At 41.5% G+C, this 25,369-nt stretch overlaps 1 protein-coding gene across 9 annotated transcripts in view; it reads right to left on the minus strand.

Moving 5' to 3' along the window:
* The window catches only part of LOC127420353 (WSC domain-containing protein 2-like), a 139,656-nt gene that overhangs the window by 64,125 nt on the left and 50,162 nt on the right, over positions 1-25,369 (minus strand). For 3 of the 9 annotated variants that reach the window (XM_051662586.1, XM_051662574.1, XM_051662643.1), the window contains exon 2: positions 17,053-17,112. The exons of the other annotated variants lie outside the window; for them this stretch is intronic. The gene's annotated coding sequence lies outside the window, so the exon portion shown is untranslated. The remainder of the gene's footprint in view (positions 1-17,052; positions 17,113-25,369) is intronic. 9 annotated transcript variants of the gene reach the window in all.

The following is a 25,369-nucleotide window of genomic DNA, read 5'->3' on the forward strand; positions in this document are numbered from 1 at the left end:
TTTTCTGGTTTTAGTTTGGGCCTTTGTCAGCTAGTGAACATGTTCATGCTTGACAGAAGATTAGACCCAAATATGAACCCAGCAGTGGAACTACTTTGCCTCGACCAGGAAGACTGTACAATTGAAGAATATGTTATGGACTTTTGTGCTCTGGTGTATACAGTGAATTTTAACAATGTGGCACTTTGACTGTTTTCATGCAGGGTTGGAAGAATTAATTAATTAATTCTCTAATGCCATCTGGAAGAATTGTATGGGATCTCCAGCAGTATATTGACTTCGCCCTTCGTCTGCGTGGGTCAGCCTTCACTGTGGGAGTGATGGGGGAGGACTACACTCATGCAGTCGAGTATCCCATTACGCCTGCCAGGGTTAACGAGCCACGCCCATGCCTGCCACGGTCAACAAACCAATGCTTACGCCTGCCATGGTCAATGAGCCCATGTCCATGCCTGCCACGGTCAACGAGCCAATGCCCACACCTGCCACGGTCAACAAGCCAATGCCCACACCTGCCACAGTCAATGAGCCAATACCCGCGCCTCCTACGGTCAACGAGCCAATACCCATGCCTGCCACGGTCAACGAGCCAGTTCCTGAAGCTGTGTCCATCCCAGAGCCAGTGTTGCAAGCCTCATCTGTCCCAGAGCCAGCGTTGCAAGCCCCGTCCATCCCTGAGCCAGCTTTCACGCCTGCTCCAGCCCTAGGGGAATTTTTTTGGGGCGGGGGGGGGCTACTTTGGTTGCAGTGGCCAGTGGACTCCGAAGGCTGTTCCCCTGTCACTGACACTGTTCAAGGCCACGAAGGCCGTTCCCCTGTCACTGCCAATGTTCACGGCCACAGAGACCATTCCCCTGTCACAGCCAGTGCTCCTGACCATGGCGACTCTGCCCTCTGAGTCCGCCCACTCCTCCAGAGACTCCTCCTCCAGAGGCTCCATCCGCCTCTTCTGAAACTCTTCCTCCAGCAGTTCCGCCTTCTCCTTCTCCCGAGATTCTGTCCGCCTCTTCTGATACTCCTCATCCAATGTCTCCTGAGCAGCCTGCTGCTCCAACACCTGCGGCTCTGCCTCCAGAGACCCAATTCCCTGAGCCTGCTGTGGCTCCACCCACTCCGCGTCCTGCAGCGCTTTCTCCTGAGCTGCCTACTGCTCCACCCCCTGTGGCTCTTCTTCCAGAGACTCAATTCCCTAAACCTCCTCTGCCTACGGCTCCTCTTCCTGAATCTCAAGTCCCTGTTGCTCCACCCACTCCACCTCTGGCTCCTCCTCCTGAGACTCAAACCTCTGCGGCTCTGCCCGCTCCACCTCCAGCTCCTCCTCCTTAGTCTCAAATCCCTGATCCTCCAGTGGCTCTGCCTGCTCTGCCTCCTGAGACTCAACTCCCTCAAACAACTGTGGCTCCACCCCCATGGTCCTCACCACCAGTGGCTCTGCACCCTGTGGCTCCACCCCCTGACCCCCTGCTAGTTCCATCCTGGTGTCCTGATCCTCAGCCAGTTGCCTTCCTGGAGCCACCTCCCAAACCGCTGGACCCCTCTCCCTTCCTGTAGGCTCCTCCCTGGCCTCCTGATTGTCCGCCAGCTCCACCTTGGCCTAACAACTATCTGTCTTTGGGCTTCAGGAGCCACCCATTTAATTGTGTGTGTGTGTGTGTGTGTTTATTTGTTTGTCGGTGATTCTTCATTAAACTCTGCATTTGGGTTCAAACTGCATCCCTCTCCATGTTCATGCATGACAGTTACAATGTGAACCCATCCAGCAGTGGTTAACAAAAGACCATTAGATTAAACAACTGTTAGTACTACTATCTGCAAACCGTTCAAATAATTAGGAAGACAAATGTTGGACATCATGGACAGAGAAACAAATTAGTCATAGTTGAAGATAAACTTTAAGAAGACATGGCTGGCCATCTCTAATAGCTATTTTTTCCACATTTGTGCCCAATAAACCTAAAAATATTCAGCCAAAGAGAGAATTATGGGCAAACTATGTCAGCATTAATCTTGACTGCTTCAGCTAAGGGCCATAACCTCAGGTTATGGTCCACAGGCCTTTCCATAAATACACACTCCATTACTGCTAGAGGGGGCAAGGCACTGAGCATCAACACACAGTGCTGCACTGTGCCATTACAGAGCCTCCCTGCATATGCCCCATTGTAAATAAAAAATACCACTGGTCCTGTGGGACCACCCAAGCTGTCACTGTCACATACAGACTGTAAACCATCATCTGTATCTCTGGTCACTAAACAAGTGCAACACTGCAGTGTTTTGCAGATATTTGTTGACATGATTCCAAAACTGTTTTTACTTTAAGAATTTTGCCCGTCATCCCTCAAGAGCAAGAAAGAATTCAGCGCATGCTGTAAAAGAGTTCTCCTTTATTTTTTGCTGACTATCTTTCACCACTACAATTAAAATGGTTATAAATGAAGCACAAAGATTTCAGAATGCAAATTCATATAAAACATCTCCTTTAAAAAGTCAACATGAACTCAAAACTGACCCTATTTACTTTAATGCAATAATGCATGTTCTTGGTCTTGGTTATTGGTACAAATTATTCCAAACAATTATATATAAATGTACAAATTTAATAACTTGCTCTTCCTCTGAAACAACTTTCCTGTTCTACTGATGTCACTTAGGACATGAGGACTTTTGGATAAAGTTAAGCAATAGCCAAATAGCTATTTAGGTATTGTTTTTGCAAACATTTTCCCATTAAAATCTGGCTCCATTCTGGCATGGAACACCCACTTTTCATGATCCAATCAATTTGCAATGGATAATTCTCACTGAATATCACATTTCACTCTGAATTATGTCACATTACAGAAGTAAATTGGGTTGCGAACGAAATTTCACATTTACTTTCAAATTAATGTTGACATATAACACATTTGAGACCATTGAGCAGTGTTCCTTCACTTTCTGGATACAAGTGGTGACAACAAGTTTAGTCTCAGAACTCCCCTGTTTCCCCATTTTAGTGATTGAGCAATAGAAGCAATAGAGGTCAAGTGAGCAAAGTCAAGTGAGAGAAAGACAAAGATGTCTTTTCACTATCAACTCCTCTCAGACAGTTCACACACAATGAGGAGTTTTGATTTCACATGCTAAATTGTCAGAATATGTCTGAAGAAAATAAGCTTGCTTATGTAATGTGTGGTCCATTCTTCATATGAATGCACACCAAAAAACAAGATAAATATATACATAAAATTAATAAAGAGAAGAATAATTTGTGAATATAGAAACAATGATCTGTCAGTTTCAGGAAAACAAATGTTTCCCATCATAAATTATGTAAGTGATACTCTCCATATGTGATCATGGTTTGGCCGCAGTTATGGTCATTACCACGGGTCTGTTGAATGCTTGATTCTGATTGGTTGACAAACGTTCTAAGGTGTGCAATTATTTTTCAAGTAAATGCACAGCTATGAAGTAGTTCCAGGTTTTGACCCGGCAAGAAACCAAATGGAAAACGGATCAAATTCATGCGCTCATGCTACCGCATCCGGGGCAACCGATGCGCAAGCATTGGGGTCCCAGGGTGCTGGTGAGAAATGGATTACTGGCCGAAGTATCAAAGTGATCAAGCCGAAAATAGAAATTCAACTCGCTGTGTGGAAAGTACTGACAGGACATCACGTTGGGCAGAAAGAGATCATTGCCCGGGAACTTACGAATTGCAAAATTTAGATAGCTGCATTATCTGAACTTCGACTCACTGGCTCCAGAACTATGACCATCCGCGTGCCAGACAGCGATGAAACGATGAAATTATACTATTCCAGTGGCGATAAGAGACAAGGTGGTGTTGGGTTCATGGTCGACAGCAGGACGACATGAACCGTGATAGCCTTCCAACCATTTTCAAACCGTCTGGCAATCCTGACCATCGACGGCACAGTCACGACGCACATAGTCTCCATCTATGCGCCCACCGATGTCAGCCCTGATGACATGAAGGATGACTTCTACACCCAGCTACAAGATGCACTGGGTACGATCCCTGGACCTGATCTGGTTATCCTTGCCGGTGACTTCAATGCCCATGTTGGTACGGACAGGGCCAGATGGGAAGGGACGTTGGGCAGGTTCGGCGTCGGAACAAACAACAACAATGGTCTACGCCTACTGTCCTTTGCCACAGTCAACAACCTGATCATCGGAAACAGCCACTTCCAACATCCACACAAACATCAGCTTACTTGGCGCCATCCATCCGGCAAGGACACAGGTGTCTTGTAATATTTTCAAGGATTGGATACATCTTATGGACCCAGCAACCAAGCGAGAATTCCAAATCGCCCTCTCCAACAAATTCACAGCGCTAGCTCAGACGGTATCTCCCTCCACGACCGCATCCAAAATGAAACCATCTGAATAAGATGCGACCACCAGCCAACGGTCGAGGAAGCAATCCAATTAAGAAGACTGAGATGGATCGGGCACATCTGCAGAATGAGCATCACCAGGAGACCGTACCAGCTTCTCTGGCAAAAACGTCCAACAGAGTGAAAAGTTCAAAGAGCAGAGCCCAAGAAGACATGGTCAAAACAAATTGAAGAAGACCTGAAAAACTGGCGATCCATCCTCTGTGATGCCAAGGCCATTGCCATGGATCGAAAAGCATGGGAAAGCGTTCTGAGCGAAGTCCGAAATCCCGTGGCACCCACAGTAGCATATGGGGAGGAAACCCCCGTAGGAAACCCTGTCCTATCGTTGACTAGGGATCAAAGAAAAAAAAGAAGACAGCATAACGGTTCCATATCACTTTGCCAAATTATTTCAGTTATTTCAGAGCCCAACTGGCTACCACAACAAAATAACCAAATAAAACAAAGAAACTGGTTAAGTACATCAGATAAGAATGACAAACAATGTCTATAATTTCCTAAATTTATTTAAATTTCGATTGAATAGCGTCCTTGGGCTCCCTCCCTTTCTCTCTCTTTCACTTTCATCTCAAACACACACACCGTACATGCTACCACAGCAAAATAACCATATAAACCAAGACATTGGTTAAAGTAAATCTGTTAAAAATGTCAAACAATGTTTATAGTATCCTACATTTATTTCAATTTTGGTTGAAATGTGCCCTCGCGCTACTCATATCACCCGCACTTACACACGCTCACACACATACAGTTTAAGTCAGAAGTTTACATACACTTAAGTTGAAGTCATTAAAACTAATTTTTTAACCACTCCACAGATTTAATATTAGTAAACTATAGTTTTGGCAAGTCGTTTAGGACATCTACTTTGTGCATGACACCAGTAATTTTTCCAACAATTGTTTACAGATAGATTGTTTCACTTTCAATTCACTATATCACAATTCCAGTGGGTCAAAATTTACATACACTAAGGTAACTGTGCCTTTAAGCAGCTTGGAAAATTGCAGAAAATTATGTCAAGCCTTTAGACAATTAGCCAATTAACTTCTGATAGGAGGTGTACTGAATTGGAGCTGTACCTTTGGATATATTTTAAGGCCTACCTTCAAATTCAGTGCCTCTTTACTTGACATCATGGGAAAATCTAAAGAAATCAGCCAAGACCTCAGAAAAAAAATTGTGGACCTCCACAATACTCAATACACAATACTGGTCAATACTCTATGAGCCACCCAGGCCCCCCTTGGTATTTCACATTCTTAAAGTAAAGTAGGGATCCTGACTGACCTGAAGACAGGGAATGTTTTCTACGATTAAATGTGAGGAATTGTGAAAAACTGAGTTTAAATGTATTTGGCTAAGGTGTATGTAAACTTCTGTCTTCAACGGTACATATGCACACACACACACATAACACACACTACCTTGTTACTCCAATGCCGAAAAGCAGTGCTTCCTCCGTTGTTAGTTCTAAAGGGACGTTTTTCGAACTAGCAACAAAGGCTTGAGATGTATCAAAGTTAGATACACTTGATCAATACAATAGTTTCAATATTATCTGAAATAACTGGGGGAAACACTATCGTGCTCCCCCTCTCTTCAACTCTCAGACACATGTGGACACACATACATCATATGCATTACGCACACAATTACTTGCGAGTGAAAAACAGAGCCATCATGTCAACTCACACCTGCATCTCAGTGGGGTTGAAAACGTCTTGGTTACTGATGTAACCTCTGTTCCCTGATGGGATATTGTGTTGATGTAGTGACACTAGGGGTTCTTGAGAGCCCCAGTCACCTTTGCTTAAAATAGAAAAGGCCAATGAAAATTGGCGAGTGGAATTTGCATGCCACTCTCTGCCCCGGACATACGGGTATAAAAGGAGATGGTGTGCATCACTCATTCAGATTTATGCTGAGGAGCCAATAGAGAGTCCTGGCCATGACAGCGGCTGGTTCAGCGTCACGGCAGGAGGGACACAACGTCTCTTTCCCTCCATCAGGGACCAGAGGTTACATCAGTAACCAAGACGTTCCCTGTCTGTCACTCACTCGACATTGTGTTGATGTAGCGACACTAGGGGTTCCTATAGGAAATGCCGCAGGCGCTGAACCATGTCACGAGGTACGGAAGAGTAGGCACGGGCAAGCTGCTGCATCGCAGCGAGCGCTCAACCACGTCATGACCTTCCAGCGAGTTAGGTAAGGTGTCTTCCTTGTCCCATTAAGGGGGGTGGAGGCACTTACCCAAGGAGGCTACAGGCGGTGTCTTAAATGACTGCTGTTAAGCAATGTCCAGCCGAGCACTTTTCTAGAATAGCACTGGGAAGTGCTCTTCCCTATCCAGGAAGGAGAGCACTATGGAGACCACATCCTGCTGAAGGGAGTTAGCATGTGGAGAATAACTCACATGGACTTACCAATGGGGAAGTTCACATATGGAATGATACCACAGGAGGACCCTATCTACAGAGAGGGTACGCAGCACAGTGGCCAAGGTAGAGAAAGCTCTGACGAGGGGAAACACAGGGTTCACCTAAGGGGAACCGAACAGTGGAAACTCATCATACGGGATTACCAAGGGGGAATCACCATGCATGGAGAACTGAGCCCGAGCACACGGGCTTACCTGAAAAGGGGAATACCATGAGTACTGGGCCTGGTGGTGTCACTCCTCCGCTGAGTTCGTCACCTGAACAGTGCTAAAGAATTAAAGAGGTGTCCGGAGTTCACCGGAACGGGGAACTGTTGTGGACAAAAAGCGCACATTATCACCTTTGAAAAAGGGGAAAGGTGCAATGCAAGCAGTACACCCAACCGGCCGTCCGATCTACCTGCTGTTACCGCGTAACATTCGGGTCCAAACCGGGTCTATACTAAAGGTATTGGGTGTAGCCCAACCCGCAGCTCTGCATATGTCTGCAAGAGAGGCCCCCCTTGCCAGTGCCCAGGAGGACGCAACAACTCTAGTGGAGTGCACCCGGACTCCCAAGGGGCATGGCATGTCCTGAGACTGGTATGCGAGGAAAATGACATCCACAATCCAATGGGCTAATCTCTGCTTGGAGACAGCTTTCCCCTTCTGCTGTCCTCCAAAACAGACAAAGAGCTGCTCTGAGTGTCTAAAGCTCTGCGTGCGGTCCAGATAGATGCACAGAGCGTGAACTGGACACAGCAACAACAAGGCCGGGTCTTCCTCCTCTGAAGGGAGCGCTTGCAGGTTCATCACCTGGTCCCGAAAAAGAGTGGTGGGAACTTTGGCCACGTAACCGGGCCGGGGTCTCAAGATCATGTGAGAGTGTGCCGGCCCGAACTCCAGGCATTCACTGGTAACAGAGAGCACCTGCAGGTCTCCCACCCTCTTGATGGAAGTGAGCGCCACCAGGAGGGCCGTCTTCAGGGACAGAGTGCTGAGCTCGGCCTGCTCCAGGGGCTCAAAAGGGGCTCTCTTTAGGGCAGGTAGGACCACAGGGAGATCCCAAGAGGGGATCAGGCACGGTCTAGGAGGATTCAACCTCCTCGCGCCTTTGAGGAACCTGTTGATCAGGTCGTGCTGTCGTGAGTGTCTCCCATCCAGTGTATCATGGTGAGCTGATATGGCAGCTATGTACACTTTCAGGGTAGAGGAAGACAGCCGTCTCTCCAGCCCTTCCTGAAGGAAAGACAGCACAGACCCAATGGCGCATCTCTGTGGGTCTTCCCCACGGGAAGAACACCAATTAGCGAAAAGACGGCACTTCAAGGCATACAGCTGCCTCGTAGAGGGGGCCCTGGCCTGAGTGATCGTGTCTACCACCATGGGTGCAATGAGGCTCACAGGAGGAAACGCATACTTGCGTAGCCCCCGAGGCCAGTTGTGTGCCAAGGCATCCATGCCGAGGGGGGCCATGGACAGGGAGTACCACAGGGGGCAGTGAGAGGAGTCTTGGGAGGTGAACAGGTCTACCTGCGCCTCTCCGAATCTCTCCCAAATCAGCTGGACTACGTGGGGGTGGAGTCTCCACTCCCCGCGGAGCGTTACCTGCCATGAGAGCACGTCCGCTGCATGGTTGAGGATGCCCGGAAGGTGAGTGGCCTGCAGAGACTTCAAGGTCTGCTGACTCCCAAGGAGGCAGCGGTGGGCGAGTTGCGACATGCGATGCAAGCGTATACCACCTTGGTGGTTTATGTATGCTACGGTCGCTGTGTTGTCAGTTTGGACCAACACATGCTTGCCCTGAATCAATGGCCAGAGCCTCCTCAGGGCCAGCAATACTGCCAGCAACTCTAAGCAGTTGATGTGTCATTGGAGTCGCCCCAGCCCGAGTTTGAGGCATCCGTCATGACCACGACACACCTTGAGACCTGCTCTAGGGGAACACCTGCCCGTAGAAATGGCAGGTCCGACCAAGGGTTGAAAGTCTGACCACACTGTGGCATGATGGTCACACGCCGGGTGCCCTAGCGCCATGCCCACCTTGGGACTCAAGTCTGTAGCCAGTGCTGAAGCGGTCTCATATGCATCAACCCGAGGGCGAGAACCACCGCCAAGGATGCCATATGCCCCAGGAGCCTCTGAAATTGTTTCACTGGCGCTGCTACCTTCTGCCTGAATGTCATACCGATCCTGATGTCGAGGTCCGCGGGGGCTGAGCTGGCAGAAACGCTCCCATGTCCACATCCAGATCGCCCGCAGTGCTTGCCAACCCGGCCGGCTGAGCGTCAGCCCAGGACGGACCAGGTTGGGGAGCTAGCTTCACAAAGGAGGAAGTAAGCCGCGACCGCAACATTCTCATGGGCATGTTCTCGCAATGAGAACACAACCCCTTCCACGAAAGCCGCCCTCGGTGTGCTGGCGCCCCAGACACTCGAGGCAGATTTCATGGGTATCCGGAGGGGAGAGATAACGGCCACATCCAGTAGCGCAAACGCAGAAGGACATTTTTAAAAAGACGCCAAGCATTTGCGCGATCTCTTTTAGAAGGAAAATATACGCTTTCTTGAATATACTCTTTTAGCACCTGCAGACTCAGGCTGCCGAAGCTCCCAGGGGAAGCACAGCACTCAACCATGTGAGGGTGACCACGCCATCTCCTTTTATACCCGTATGTCTGGGGCGGAGAGTGGCATGCAAATTCCATTCACCAATTTTCATTGGCCTTTTCTATTTTAAGCAAAGGTGATTGGGGCTCTCAAGATCAAACCCCTAGCGTCACTACATCGACACAACGTCGAGTGAGTGACAGACAGGGAACAGTTGTTAACAGAGGTGGGTAGTAACGTGCTGCATTTACTCCGTTCCATTTACTTGAGTAACTTTTTGAAGCAAAAAATACTTTTAGAGTAGGTTTAAAAGTGGGTACATTTTACTCTCACTCAAGTAAATTTCAAATGAAAAAAATGCAATTTTAGTTCGTTACAATGGGCGGCGTTCCTGTCGTTACATTACTGGGTTTAATTTTAATGAATGCATAATTTATTGAGAGATTACTGAATGGAACTTTTACGACAACGGAAGTTCACACAGCTGCGCGCACTGTCACAGACTATCACTCAAGCCGAGTCCATCACTGCTGCTGCATCATGCTCTTCAAACAAAGTGAAACACATTCTTTGCTGCGCAAAGTGAAAAAATTATAGTTTTGTCATGCAACACCATTTTACACCAAGTCAAGCGGATATTTCAAGATTAAAATTGCAGCTCCAACTTAAGGGAGCACGCTGAGGTAAGTTGTGGCTCTAATGATAACGCGGGCTTTTCTATGTCATGGTGATGATAATTTTCAGGGTGACTCTGTAAATATGGGCTCTTGTGACATCAGTTTTTAGGTGTAAATTTTTAAATCAGTGCAGCAATATATCAGTGCACTTTGTCCCGCATCCCGCATGTCATGAGCAGTATATACGTATTTACCCCACGCCCTCATGGGGGTACTGGAAACTATTGCAGCTACTTTGGGCTGATTAACAGTATAAATCCATGTAAACATCCACGTTAAGTGTAAATGCCTTTTGCTCTGCCGAACGTGTAATTGACAACTGGAGCGCGAACAGATGGCATTTCTGCAGCCTTAAATAATGCACATTCGAGGTGTAACTCAGCTGCGCTTTGTGACCACATTAACATCTCAGGTGTGCATTATTTTTCAATAATTCAATGGGCCATCGTCAATTATTTCTTGCGTAAAGCATTCTTATGGCTGTCCACATGTTGCCAATAGAGATGTTGCTCTCCCATAGGTCATGGGATCAATTTAATAGCCTCTCCCAGGCCCTTACTTTTGTTTATTTATTTAAGTGTAATTGCCCCCTCCACCATTTATTTGCTTCTATTGGTAGCTAACTTTCATGTTTTGTAAGGATTGGCAGGCTTGTTGGATGGATAAAGAATACATTTGTAAAGAGCAACAAAACAAAGTTCAAAAATTGCTTTGAAAAGCAAATGCTGGACTAAAATTTGTATGTCAGTAAAATCACAGAGACATGGGAAGAGTTTTTCTTATGTCATTTAACAGTAGAGGTTTAAATTATTCTGTGTACAGGAAAAATCTTTAGCCAGATAAAGAGGAGAAAGGCATTCCCAAGTTCCTGTCAATTTTAGGGCAACACCCCATGTAGTGTGTTAAAAATGACAGAATCAGCATTGCTCCATAAAACGTGTCATGACCCACAACCACAGGGCCCCTTCTCTGTCTCTCTCTCTCTCTCTCTTGCTCTGCTTCCTGATGTTTTCTTTGTTTCTCCATTCAGCAGCCAAGGCTTTCACAGCAGATCAAAGGCAGAATTCCACAGGCACAACCGTAATGATGTTTACATTAGAATCTACAAGACTGCAGGCTTCTTGCTATGTACCAGTATGTTTCAAAACATTGACTTTCACTCACTTTTGCTATGAATAGGCACTTTAGATACATTGTTTCCTAACTTTTTCTGTCTAATGTACCCTTACAATCCCATCAGTGAGGCTTCATCAAGTACCCCTTCACACACCAAACCTGAAATGTGTCCTTTTAACATATATTATACTTGATATCATTTAGCATGATCATTAATATTATTACTTTTTTAAAGGTGATTTTTTTTTTTTAAATGATTCAGTCGTAAAGCTGATTTGTGTAATTTTTCAGTGTTCAAATTCTTTCTTGTATACCAGCTAAATATGCAGAGACAACTCCAGTATAAGTAAGGCATTTGTAGGTCGATTTCACCTAAAAATGTAAACCGCAATGTAGTGCAATAGAAAATTTGTTTAAAGCAATCCATCAAGACAGAGACAGCAATACTGATTTGACCAATGGTGTGAGTTCGGGGCGGGACTATCTGTTTGGACGGGAGTTTTCTGGAATCTGTTTGAAAACATTTTATTTTTACAATTCCGTTTGCTGAAACTAGTAGCATAGAAATTACACACTTGAGCTTTAATTACAATCCATTGAATTTTAAAAACAATACTGGGAAAAACAAAGTTGGGAAGGTCATTCCACCAACGTGGTATAGTGAAACCGTAAGTCCGGAAAAGTGTTTTGGTGCCTCTTTGTGTTGGTACAACAAAGCGCCTCTCATTAGCCGACTGCAGGCTTCTGGTGGGAATGTAGCTCTGCAGAAATTATTTTAGGTATGCTGGAGCAGACCCAGTGACTGTTCTGTATGCCAGCATCAGACTCTTGAATTTGATACGTGCATCAACCGGCAGCCAGTGAAGAGAGACAAGGAGTGGTATAACATGCGCTGTCTTTGGTTCATTAAAGACCAGACAGTCTTATTTTCCTGATATTGTAGAGTGTAAATCTACATGACTGTGCTGTCTTTGAGATGTGGTCTGTGAAATTGAGTTGGTTATCAATGGTTACTCCTAGATTTCTGACTGTTTTGGAAGGCATAACTTTAGTTGAACTCAGCTGCACGGTTTTCTTTCCTTAAAAAGCCACTTAATGTGTTAATCTGTTAATTACAACAACAAAAATCACAAGATTAATTGCTTTTGAGAGCCCTAATATTTTTTATTTTAAATTCGTTATTCCCATTTTATAGGTTTAAAAAAGCAAAATGGATATCTTTCCAAGTGCCCCCGGAACCTTAAAATCACATGTAGAGAAAATTTGGGCTTATTACATGATGCTTTACCGCTGTCATTATATTATATCATAAACTGCACATAAAATTATATATCTTAAATGAAAAAGTTATCTGTAACTATAGGTCATTTCTGGCAGACAAAGTCTGCCTCACCCTGTCGTTTTCATGCCAGCCATTTTATTTAAAGAGATGTCTGATCTCTTAGCATGTGTCTGTAACTGGCACTATGCTCAACTGCAATTAATTACTGGTGTGCCTGCTCAAACGATCTGGAAGCCGGATAATAATTTTTCATTGAGAATCCGAAGGGATTTCCTCTCCTCCATTTTAATCCTGCTGCTGGGGTTTGCACGCCACTTAAGAACATTTTCTTGGGTAAAGCAGTTGAGAGAAGTGGGTTATCTGATTTGTAAGGACAACTTCTGTGAAATCTTTGTGTCTCTGACTCCAGACACTTGCATAAACATAAAATATTTCCCTAAGACTATATAAAGGCACAGAGAGGATAGAAGGGGTCCTAAGGTAAGTGGGTAACTGTCAACCTCAATAAAACAACACTCAAACTCTGTGTATCTGGTCTGGTGCCTATTTCACATGTACCACATTCCTTTGCTGTTTTATGATTTGCTTTATACATAGATTCAGTAGCTTGGCTGGGCTGCTGTTGAGAGTTCAAACCCTTAAAGGTGAAGTGTGTAATTTCTGCACCATTATTGTCAACAAATGGAATTGCAAAAATAATGATCTGATAATAATGAAAAAAAGAAAAAGCCCAGTCCAGCCCCAAACTCACTCTGCCAGTGAGTGCTACGTTGAGCTGGAGTGTGTTTCCCGTACAACGACGTAACTCACTGCTTATCCACCATAGTACGATGCATCATTGGAGAAATTAACTAGCCAATCACGACTGTTTCCCTAAACAATAATAAATATGTCGTACATCCATAGTTCGAACCATGTTGGTTCAACAACATAGAGATGTTATTAATGACGTTACGCAGGCGGTGGAGTAATAACTTCCAGGGAAAATTTAAATATTCTAGCTTACTTAAATGTACACCAGAAAAACGTTTAATGCGAGAAATCTGCTGAAGACACGAAATCCGTGTGCACCGTGTAATATGACAAATGCGTTGCGCTACTATAGTGGGGTTTCCCTCAACATCAGACACCGGGATTCCCCCGATGCACTTGAGCACATCCGCACATGCGCACTCTTCAAATGGGTTCATTCCATTCAGAAGTGATCTTCCCTATGCCATATTCCCTTCAAAGTCTTTACCATCCACTGTAAGAGCAGTGGAGGGCTGAAAGATGTGGGGCTCCAAAATAACAGCCATTTGGAACTGACTTTTTAAGCCATTTTTATTGAAAATTCAGTTTGAAGCTATCTTACAGCATACCTATTATGATTGTCCTCCCTTTGATGTGCCCGTTGGAGGCTGATTTATTCTGTTTAGATCCTGTTCTGCAACAGAAACCCTGTGTGTTAAAGTGCTTTCTCTTAATAGCCCTAAATCCCTTAAACGGCTGTATTCGGGTTTACGTGATGTTTGAATGCCGCTTTCTGCAAAACTCCAAAATAAGTTGTTTTCTTAAATGCATTTAAACATATAGAAGCATCAGCAAAGTCAAATGATGTCCACACGGCAAACTAATAACTATGCTTCTAACCACACATGGAGAGCTGTAGTTCAGGGAAACACCAAATCACTGAACCGTGTTGGTAACGATGGAACTTACCACAGTTGGCTAACAATACTTTTGGGAAATGCATCCCTGGTTGGGATGCTCAAACAAACAGAGCAATGTTTTGATAGCACCAGTGTTTATACTTTTCAAAGAAATAAATCTACAAATCGATTAAGTTTACTTAGTTTACTTTAGTTTGCTCTGCTTATAAACGATTAAAAATGACTTTTTTATTTGTACGTTTCTAAGTGATTACATAGTATAATTTTCTTAACATTGACTAGATGTTTCCATTGAATAACCAAAGTTGCAAACTGAAAATTGCTGAACTAAAATTCAGAGAAACTGTTGAAATACACGATCATCAATACAAATATGTATTGACAGACAGTAAGGAAAAGAAAAAGATTTCCATCTTTGGCCCCATATTTAAAACGGTAAGAAAATACCTGCTTTGTCCCGAATTGTTCCTTTGTTCTCCATTGTAGCATATGACACCATGCATCTCTTTCATACAAATGTCTAACATTGGCTAATAGTGTCTACTGGTTCTATGAACAACAATAATAGCAATGGGTTTAATGGTGAAGCTTAAACTGAGGGATTGGAGAGGAGTGAATCATTGTAATCTTTACAATATTACATAGTCCATTACCCTCAATCCTCATGCTTTTATTCGTCTGAGAAAATAGAGGGAGGCAGGGAGAGAGAAAGTGTGTGTGTGTGTGTGTGTGTGTGAGAGAGAGAGAGAGAGAGAGAGAGAGACATAACAGTACAGTAATCCTTCTCACATATATGATAAAGAATAACCCTGATTTTGTGCATGATGCTATATTTGTACTCTTTGTATAATATGCATATTTATGTGTTCTTATGCTTGTCCTCAATTGCCCTCAGTGGATTCTGAGTGCATTCCTGCATCTTGCATTAAAGAACAAATCATGCCAAACAAATAAGACCTTTCATATATGTTTTAATATTTTATGAGGGAGAGGTGGACTCTACAATGGGTTTTACACATATGAAATCATAACCATACTGATTCCTAAAAGAGAAGTATAATAATTAAGCATTAAAGTTCATCGAGCTGTTGGGAAGCAAAAAAGTTTCATTTTTAATAGCCAATCACTGCAAGATGTCTTCAAAACAGCCTCTTTTAATGGAGTATATTATCAGTAGACACAAAATTTGTTGTTGTTGTTTTTTTTTGTTTTTGTTTTTTGAGAGCTTAAATGTTGAGAACAAAGATCTCTATTCAGCTAACAACTACTCTTAACAGCTAATAACATAAGCCTGTTTTATACAGTATTAATTCCATGACTATTGACTTTTCTCATGGATTCAGATTCCTGGTATGAAAAGAAAATTAAGAATTATTTTGTTAGGAAGAATCTTCAAGAGGATACATAATTGTAGATTAGGATGACATTTATTATATAACCAATGTACTAAAGTACCTACATTCATTTGGATAGCATTATAAAATATATATTTGTACAGTATTATGCTCATTTTGTAGATTTATTGTGATGTTGTCTACTGCAGTGTTTCCCAACCACTGTGCCACTAGTGTGCCATGAAAGACTGTCAGGTGTGCCGTGGAAAATTATCAAATTCCACAAAATGAATGCATTTTTCAAATGAATTTGAAAAAAAATAATAATAATAATTTCAGGGATCCAAACTCCTCACCTTTCGGAGAAATTTGCCATTTTGAAACCATAATCTGTCACTTTTGTGATTGTGAAGAGCAATGATTAATGTGCAAAAGTTACTGATATTTATATGCGTTAAGGGTCTTTCACATTATACCAAAGTGTTTTTGACACACGTTTTTGCTTCACCACTAATGTCTTTGAGAGTACTAAGCAACAAGAAATATTTAAAAACTGTCCAAATTTGTGAAGAGACATTGAATGTCTCATAATTTCTTTTAATTAAATATTACCTTATCGTTTACGAATATCAGAGACCCCAGTTATTGAACTAATTTAAATTCACCAAGAAAACGCTTAGACCTAAACATAAACGAGTCCTTTTATTACTTTCTGCTATCAAAGCATCTACAAGCTTTTTTTCTCTCTTCCAAATACATGTTTTCAATGTTTACTGTGCACACCTTACATGGCAAACTCATAAAATCACCCCTCTTTGATGCTTTCTGCAACTCTTGTCATGTGGAGTGCAATGCGGCGCTTGATGCTGGCGTTGAACGGAGCGTTGACGCCTCGACTCAACTCATGTGAAATGCACTTTACAATGACGAAAGAACATTACTGAAACTCAAAATTATTATTATTTGTCTATTATTGTGGTCTCTTCTGATAAAAGCCAATGCTCAGCAGTTTAAATAGGCTACTGTAGGAAAATTATACCATAGATCTGCTTTGTGTTTATAATTCAAATACTGAAGTCAGTAGATTTGTAGTCATGCGAGTTTTAATAAAGGAGAAGGTAAGGATGTTATTGAAACTCACTATAATTAGACTATTACTGTTGTCTTTTTGGATGAAAAATAATGCTGAAGGAAGATTATAGATCTGCTTTGTTCTATTAATGCTTAAACACTATAAAGTCTCTTGGTAGATTTCGGTCATGAACGACTCTAAATGATTCACTGACTCACTCATAGCACATAAGACACTCATGTGAAGCGTCTCCAGAAGGGCCAATGAACTAATCATTTAATAAAATTGAACAAATTTATGAAACAGAAGCAAGCCTCACCAAAATACTCTTTATTTTGCAGCTAATTCTGCACAACTGTAAACTTGAATAAAGTCGAATCACTAAAATAGCTGGAATTGGTGCTTTTAGCTTATTCTTTAAAAAAAAAATATCCCCAGAAAAAATGTTTGTGGACCAGTGATTGTCTTACCTTTTTCGCCCCTCATGAGTTTGCATCCTTGTAATTTGTTGTGGCATTGCAAGAACAAATCTACAAATGAGAAAAGAAGCAAATTTGTTGTTTTTTCATACCCATTTGGCGCTCTTGCCACCTGTGACCTCACACAGCGTAGCCTACTTATGTGTTTTTTTTTTTTTTTTTTTGCATAGCCGAATTTTAAACATTACAAGTAAACATGCTACTAAGAAGGACAGAAAACATGGACAAGTTCTTGAAAAGGAAAAATACTGACGATGGTTAGTCTATGTGGGATAGTGGTGTGCCGTAGTATTTTTTTAGTCATAAAAAGTGTGCCGTGGCAGAAAAAAGGTTGGGAAACACTAATCTACTGTCTACTTTTGTCTATCTTCATTCAGTTTTTTTGCTTTCATCCTCAAAAAAAAAAAAAAAAAAAAAAAAAAAAAAAAAAAAATCCAGTTTGCTTTGAATGTTGCTTTAAAAGACGTTATGGTTGAGTTTACATTTAGAGCTAGGTGCAATAAAAATAAATTAGGTTTACTCTGTTCCTTTACAGTTTCTATATTGCACATTTGACCACTAAACCAAGCAATAGATGGAGCTCAAAAATAACTGACCTTAAACAATTTCATGCTATTCCAATCAAGATAATGAGCAGTACAATGGTTAGAGCCATTGAACTGATTAGATCATATAAGCATGGATTGGCCTTAAACATTTTATAATGATTATTTGAAGGGCTGTTATTTATTTATTTATTTATTTATTACCATACTGATTACCAGTATTCATATCTATCAGTCGTACAATGCAGTTTGCTCCTTGAACAAACATTTTTATTACAGAGATTGATACAATCTGAATCTATGCGCTAAACACGGACATCAAGAGATAAGCTAAACAAATCAACCCAAGCACTTACAGGATTCTCCATCTGTTTCCCACACACAGTAAAGATAGCTACTGCACTGTTTCCTGTGTCACATTCTGTCAACAACGTTGTTAATTAACTAGGAGGAACAGTATGTTTTTCCACACTATGGCCAAGCCGGAAAATGCTTCACTGATCCTTCCTCTGAGGAGTGTGGCTCTCCTTTCCTGTCTGCAGTTCCCAAACTCCAGTAGCTTCCCTTTCTTTACAACCCAAATCTTCATATAAACGTCCTCATTCAATATGCTGCATTTTTTTGATGGGTAAAGAAATTGTTTACCTAAACATTTAAATTTGATTATCATTTACTCACCCTCATGTCTTTTAAAACTTGTTCTGTGTTTGTGGAACACAAAATGAGTCTTTCTAGCAGAATATCCAAGCTGCTCTTTTCCATACAATAAAATGTGAATGGTAACCACAGTTGTCAAGCTAGATTTTAATTTAATAACAACTTAAATGTTGTTGTGCTCCTCACACAAAGCTATTATATCAAAAGACTTGGAATATAGCACAAAAGTCATATAGACTACTTTTATGATGCTTTTATGGTGCTTTTTATCCATTTTCAGAGCTAGACAGGCCCTGGTCCCCAAACAATTTCATTGAAGACAGCAGCTCAGACATTCTGCTAAGCATCTCCTTTTGTGTTACCAGGGAAAAAAAGAAAGTCATATGACTTGACGGTGAGTAAATTATGACAGAATTGTCATTTTTGGGTGAACTATTCCTCTAATTATAATTTTGATTCAGCGATCTTATGATTTTTGATTCTCAAGCCCTTCTGTGTTCTACGAAAGAAAGCCAGAAAGAAAGTCAAATGGGTTTTAAATGACCTGAGGGTGAGTAAAAGATGACAGAATTCTCTCTTTTTGTGTGTGTGTGTGTGTGATCTCTGCATATTTGAGACAGAGAGAGAGAGAGGGGGCAACGGGCCAGTGATTATTTTTATTTTTGAGCTTGGCCAGAGGATGGATTGTGTTATCTGACTGATGTCAGTCAAACACCTACCCACACAGACCCCCAGACTCAGAGCTAAGAGTCTTGAAACAGATCAACAAGCAGTACAACGGCAGTAAAATCCATAGCTGTTTCTGCTCAGCCAAAACAATCATCTTCCAAACCTCAAATCTAAAATTTAAATCAAATATCATTCTGGCTTACTTAAGACCAAAACACAGAAAGTGATGCTGCAGAAATTAATCAGTTTAATGCTTAAACAGATTGTCCCACAAACTCACGCCACTGGTGTCAATGTTTCTATGTCGGGATAATCAAACAAATAAAGCAATGTTGTGATAGCCCCACAGAGTTACACTTTTCAGAGGAAACAGCCTATGTATGGCTTACTTATAATTGTCACTGCATATTTAGCTGGGATAAGAAAAAAATATTTTACAGTTACACAAAATTACACATCTTTAAAATTGTAATCAGCATGACCTTGATCAAATTATTATAAATATAGATATAAAAGATTCATGAGACATTTAAAGTCTGCATAACATTTATGTAAATAATTTATATGGTTTCTACATTAGTGTGCCTCAGTGGGTAGCACTGTCGCCTCACAGTAAGAAGGTCCCGGCTCAACTGGGCCTTTCTGTGTGGAGTTTGCATGGGTTTCCTCTGGGTGCTCCGGTTTCCCCCACAGTCCAAAAAGACATGCAGTTTAAGTTAACTGGAGACCCTAAATTGCCCGTAGGTGTGAGTGAGTGTGTGAATGTGTTTTTATTTATGTAATAAAGTGATATTGCCTTTATACAACAGTTAAATGAACAAGTAAATAAATAAGGAAAAACTAGAGACTGTCCAAAAAAAAAAAAAAAAAAAAAAAGAGAAAACGCTTGAGTGTGGAATTACATTTTTATGCTACGGATTCAGGATCTGCTGTTGCTAGTTCGAAAGATGCACCCAAGCCTCCTTGCCAATTCGAAAAATCACACTTTAGAACTAGTAACGACATCTTGGGCTGTTTCTAACAAGTTATTGAAGAAACAAGGATGTGTGTGTGTATGTGAGAAAGAGAGAGAGAGAGAGAGAGAGAGAGAGAGAGAGAGAGAGTGAGAGTGTGACTCAGTGTGTAATTTCCTGCATCTGTTAGTTTAACTCTATTCCTCAGCTGTAATGTGATAGTAATCTGCTCCGATCACAGAGTGATGCTGCTATACGTTGTGGCGGGGTAAGCAAGAAACAGACACAGACATAAATGTTAAAAAAATTAAAAATGGGGAAACTAAAGTGTCCAGGATGAATGGTGTCCTCGCATTAAAGGAGGGCGTAGTGTAAGGATGGGGAGTGTCCACAGCAGGATCCAGGACGTGGGCGGGGTCTGGCGGCCATATGCGCTCCCCTCCTGGTCCATGGTGCAAGAGGTGGCAGCTCCTTTAGCAGCTCAGCTTGCCTAGGCAAAGGCGAGTGTGAGGGGAAGCCGGCCTGGCTGCAACACGTGCTCCAATCCTCCGGCATCACATCTAATTCGTGCTGTGGGTGCGGGTCCGGCGTGCATCTAATTTGACCGGAACCCTCACCGCTCTGTGAGGACTCCAGTGTGTGCACACAAGGAAATAGAAGCTGGCTCCCTGAGGAGAGGCTCGCTCTGCATTTATATGGCAGCAATGTTGAGACTCCATTCACATCAGGTGTGCCTCATTATCCGCTGCCCAAAAAAGGCTCATAAAATTGCGCCTCTACTCGTCTCCAGCCCACTCCCATTGTGAGCCGGGCTAAAGGATGACCCTAAGAGGCGGGACAACAATGACGAGAGGGAGGGGCGAGTCATTCCGCCACAATGTGTTATCGGAATTATCCTATGAGTATTTTGTTGTAGGAGAGAAAACATGGAGGACGCCATGTTTGAAAGTCTACATCTTCACCAAACTCGGAAACTTGTATCAGCTAGGCGCCCTAAAAGTGTTTGATTACTCCGTCTGTCATGATTCTCAGCTGTGATCAGCAGTAATGCTGAAGCTGTTTATTTAACTCTATTTCTCAATTATAGTGTTGTAGTTATCCAGTCGATCATGGAGTGAGAGACAATTCCAGATGACTTTAAAGAAATTTGCACAATAACTGATAACACACAGTTTGTCAATGTCAACTCAACTCGCTCATAGCACAGATAAGACAGTCTTTTGTTGCCACCTGTTAGCTCAAATCTTTAATGTCACAGGGATTAATAAAACTTCACACGTCTAGCTGATTTTACACATCTGCACTGCTCTTACATGTTAGTTTGGAACACCACAAACACAAGTGGAGTGATGCAAACAGTAAAGCATCCCAGGGCTGATGGTGTGAGCTATTAGTACACTTGGAATGCCTCTCGTGCAATCAGATTTGAGGATCGGAACCAGCTGTTGTATAAATAATTAATATAAATAATTTCTGCATATATGTCATTGGTTAACCACTAAAAGCAGCACATACTTGCATGAAAGGCTAAATTTAGCCCAATCCGGCAAAATTTGCAGTATTATCACTGAAAACAATGTTGTGTGTTATATAACTAAGCATAAGACTCACAGAAATCAAATGTGACATCTCTTGTAGACTTCACAGTAAACTGACTGTGAGACACCATAAGCTCGTCTGTCTTGTGCTCCTAAAGCCACTTAGTCTAGACTGATTCCTTTCAACAGGTTGAAAGAAAACTAGACTGGACCTTGGTAAACAACAAATTCTCCTTCTCTAGGAGTAGAATTATGTTAAACCAAATAAATTTTTATTTTCATTTTCTTACACATCACCTTGCACTCTTTGCCATCACTGCCAAATTGTAGGCCTATTGTTTATAAAATACACTTAAGTTTAATATTTCGTATAGATTAGAGAGCTAATTCAAAATGTTACATCTCTACTTTGTTTCTATTCTACTGCTTACAATCATGTTCAATATGAAAACGTATTTTTCTAGATTATATTAAAATAATAGCTCACCCAAAAATGGCGCACGCTCAAAACATCACCTTGTTCTCTTTACCATCATTGCCAAATTGTAGGCCTATTATTTATAAAATATGCTTCATTTACTTGTTACGTGTACAGATTAAATAGCTAATTTAAAATGCTGAATCTCTATTCTGTTTCCATTTAACAGCTTAAAACCATATTCTATATGATTTTTTTTATTATTATTATATTAAAGGGAACATTTTAAAATTCTATCATTTACTCAACCTCATGTTGTTCCAAACCTGTATGACTATCCATGTAATACAAAAGGAGATATTATGTAGAATGTTAGTTTCAGTCACCATTCACTTTCATTGTATAAAAAAAGAAAAAAAGAAAGTCATATGTGTTTGGAGCAAAATAACAGTTATGATGACAAAATTTCATTTTGGGGTGAATTATCCCTTTAATAAACATTCCTGAGGCATAACAGATCCAAGTGCAAAGTATTATTTATTTACCTAGCTATTACTGATGTGTAAATATAAGCAAGCAACCATTACTGAAATAGCAGCTAAAGTAGAAGTTTGTTTTCTCTGGCTCGAGGCACTATTTCATTATATATTTATAAGCATTATAAGCATATAAAAACAAACACACTTGATTCAGGTTTCTAATCTTTCCACTAACACACAAGCTAGTGAACAATTGACACAGATTTAACCTTTGTTTCATTTTACTGTGTTTTTGAGTCACTCTCCTGACATGAACTCAGGATTTCCACAAAATAAATAAATAAATAAATAAAAATCATATTTTCTCACTTCCCAAACACAGTACTTTCTTATTTATTTCCTTTTGTCAGAAGAGCAGAACAAAGCAGAGAAGAGAAGAAAAGAAAAGAGAAGGATGTGATCTTGTGTTCTGTCTGCACTACATTCCTTTAACTGTTGGTAAATGTAGATGTACTGTACACATGCTTCAGACTAACATCTCTTCCTGTTGCACTGTGTCTTGCTGTTTTTTAAAAGATGCCGTTCAACTCTGCTAAAAACATCTCTACACCCCGCATTCTATTCTACTGTATTTTCCGCAGCACTCTAACAGTTTTTGAATGCAAGAACATATCCTGTGTGAACTGCCCACACACACACTTCTCCATTTTCGTTTGACAATTCAGTTTCCAGTTTCCTAACGTCATCATTTTCCAAATTACGCAGTAATGGAGAGCATTTTTTTAAGCACTCCGTATTATAGTGTGAATGAGAGGCGTAAATGTAGTAAGCCTAAAAAAAATTATTAGTGTAGATGTGCCCTTAGTCTGACTTGCTAAATGAGCACTGAATACCGTAATACCATTCTCATCACAGCAGAAGCACATGAGTAGAAGTCTAGATGGGTCAGTCTCATTAGAGTAATTAGGACAACACAGCTTGACACCTAACGCAGTGTGTCAGGAAAGTACTGTGTCTCACAATGCAGTCAAAATACCCCATCCTTCCAGAGCTAAGACTATACAATGATTTAAGAGCAGAGAGAGAGTGAGAGAGAGAGAGATACGACTGTAATTACCTGCAACTCTTGCTTATGTGACATTGCCTAAACGCATTTGATGAAGAGGCATGAGACAACTGAGAAAACAAACAGTGCTGGGAGACTATATGCGGCTATTAAGATTGCGCCAGAGCCTGTCTGTGTGAGTGTGTGTGTGTGTGTGGTGCAAATGTCATTGTTACTCAGCGCCTGCAAGCAGCTCTGAAGTTTCCATCCCTCCTTTCAGAAACCATTCTGAATATGAATAAAAATTGAGTTGCAAGAGTGAGAGAGAAAAAGGGCGAGAATGAGACAAAAAGCTTTTTAAAATTTCCAGCTGGTGAGTCTTGAGAGAGTGGGAGGAAAAGAGATTGCAGAAGTATGATGAAGTATGAGAACAATGAAATATACAGCAGAGGGAACCAGGAGAAAGGTGCCTGCATAAGGAAGAAATGATTGCAGGTCCCTTTGAGAGACTTTAGGATTGTGTTTCTAAGATGCTATATTTATGGAAGGTGCCGTTGCTGAAATAAATTAATACAGTAGCAGACGGAAATGTAAAACTCAGATGTCTAATTAAGTTTACACATCCCATACATCAACACTAAGCATGGTATAAGCATTTTAAAGGTATAGTTGACCCAAAAATGATGTTCCAAACCTGTATTACTTACTTTCTTCCATTGTGTAGATGTCAGGCTGAATGTTATCCTCATTCACCATTCACTTTCACTGCATCTTTTCTCCATACAATGAAAGCCATCCAATGAGGCTAAAATTCTGCCTAACATACTCTTTTTGTTTTTCACAGAAGAAAGAAAGAACATGAAAATGAACACGAGGATGCATGATCTATGCTAGATTTCATCTTTTTCTTTTTGTAATATGAAGGTCTCAATAAAGCTGAACTGGAAACTTTTTACTAGCCCTTCATCTTTTTAAATGCCTTTTATGCATAGAGTTTACTGTATATTGTTTATTCAGTATATGAATATGTGTATTCCTTGCCCCAGACCTAGACTTTCAATATTAAACTATGAAAATTCATTATAAAAATACAAATTATTACATGTGTAGAGCTATGACAATCTAAACAAAGAGTAAAATAAACATTAATCATTTTATCTATAATTTCTAATCCAGCTCTAATTTTGCCAAATTACAAAAAAAGTGTGAAAATATTATCTAATTGTGTGTATTTAGCCTCATGCATGGACATTGTATTTTGGCTTTGCTATACACAACACATAATTTAAATAAATTAAAAATGACTGAATACTGTTCACAAGACTCTGGACTGTTATTTAAAGGCTTAACTTCTGCCGCACCGAGTCATGTGACGCAACATCATGCCGTCAATTTCCTTGAAGAGCTCCCATGGACGCAGCACCAACAAAAGTGCCTCTGGTAAGAAATGTAAAGTTTTTTTCATTGAAACTTTTTTGGTTGTTTGAGAATAGCATCTCTAGTTTTGTTTGATATGCAGCTTTAAAAAATCTGTTCATTTCCCACACGTCATCGCGCAGATAAACATGATGTCTACATATGTGGACACATTTCCTCAAAAGCAGAAAATGTCCAGGTTACTTGCGTAACCTCCGTTCCCTGATGGAGGGAACAAGACATTGTGTTGATGTAGTGACACTAGGGGTCACTCTTGGGAGCCCGAGACACCTCTGGTCTTTGATAAAAGGCCAATGAAAATTTAGGTTTTGCTGAACTGATTTAGGTCAGGCACGTTTTGCTGACAGAGAACGCTTGCAGGTCCCCTACCCTCTTGATGGAAGTGAGCGCAGTCAGGAGGGCAGTCTTCAAAGAGAGTGCCTTAAGCTCAGCTGACTGCAAGGGCTCAAAGGGGGCTCTCTGTAGACCCTGAAGAACTACAGAGAGGTCCCATGAGGGAACGAGGCGCGGTCTGGAGGGATTCAGTCTCCTGGTGCCTCTCAGGAACCTGATGATCTGGCCGTGCTT

The sequence above is a fragment of the Myxocyprinus asiaticus genome, chromosome 3 (assembly GCF_019703515.2).
Source record: "Myxocyprinus asiaticus isolate MX2 ecotype Aquarium Trade chromosome 3, UBuf_Myxa_2, whole genome shotgun sequence".
NCBI lineage: Eukaryota > Metazoa > Chordata > Actinopteri > Cypriniformes > Catostomidae > Myxocyprinus > Myxocyprinus asiaticus.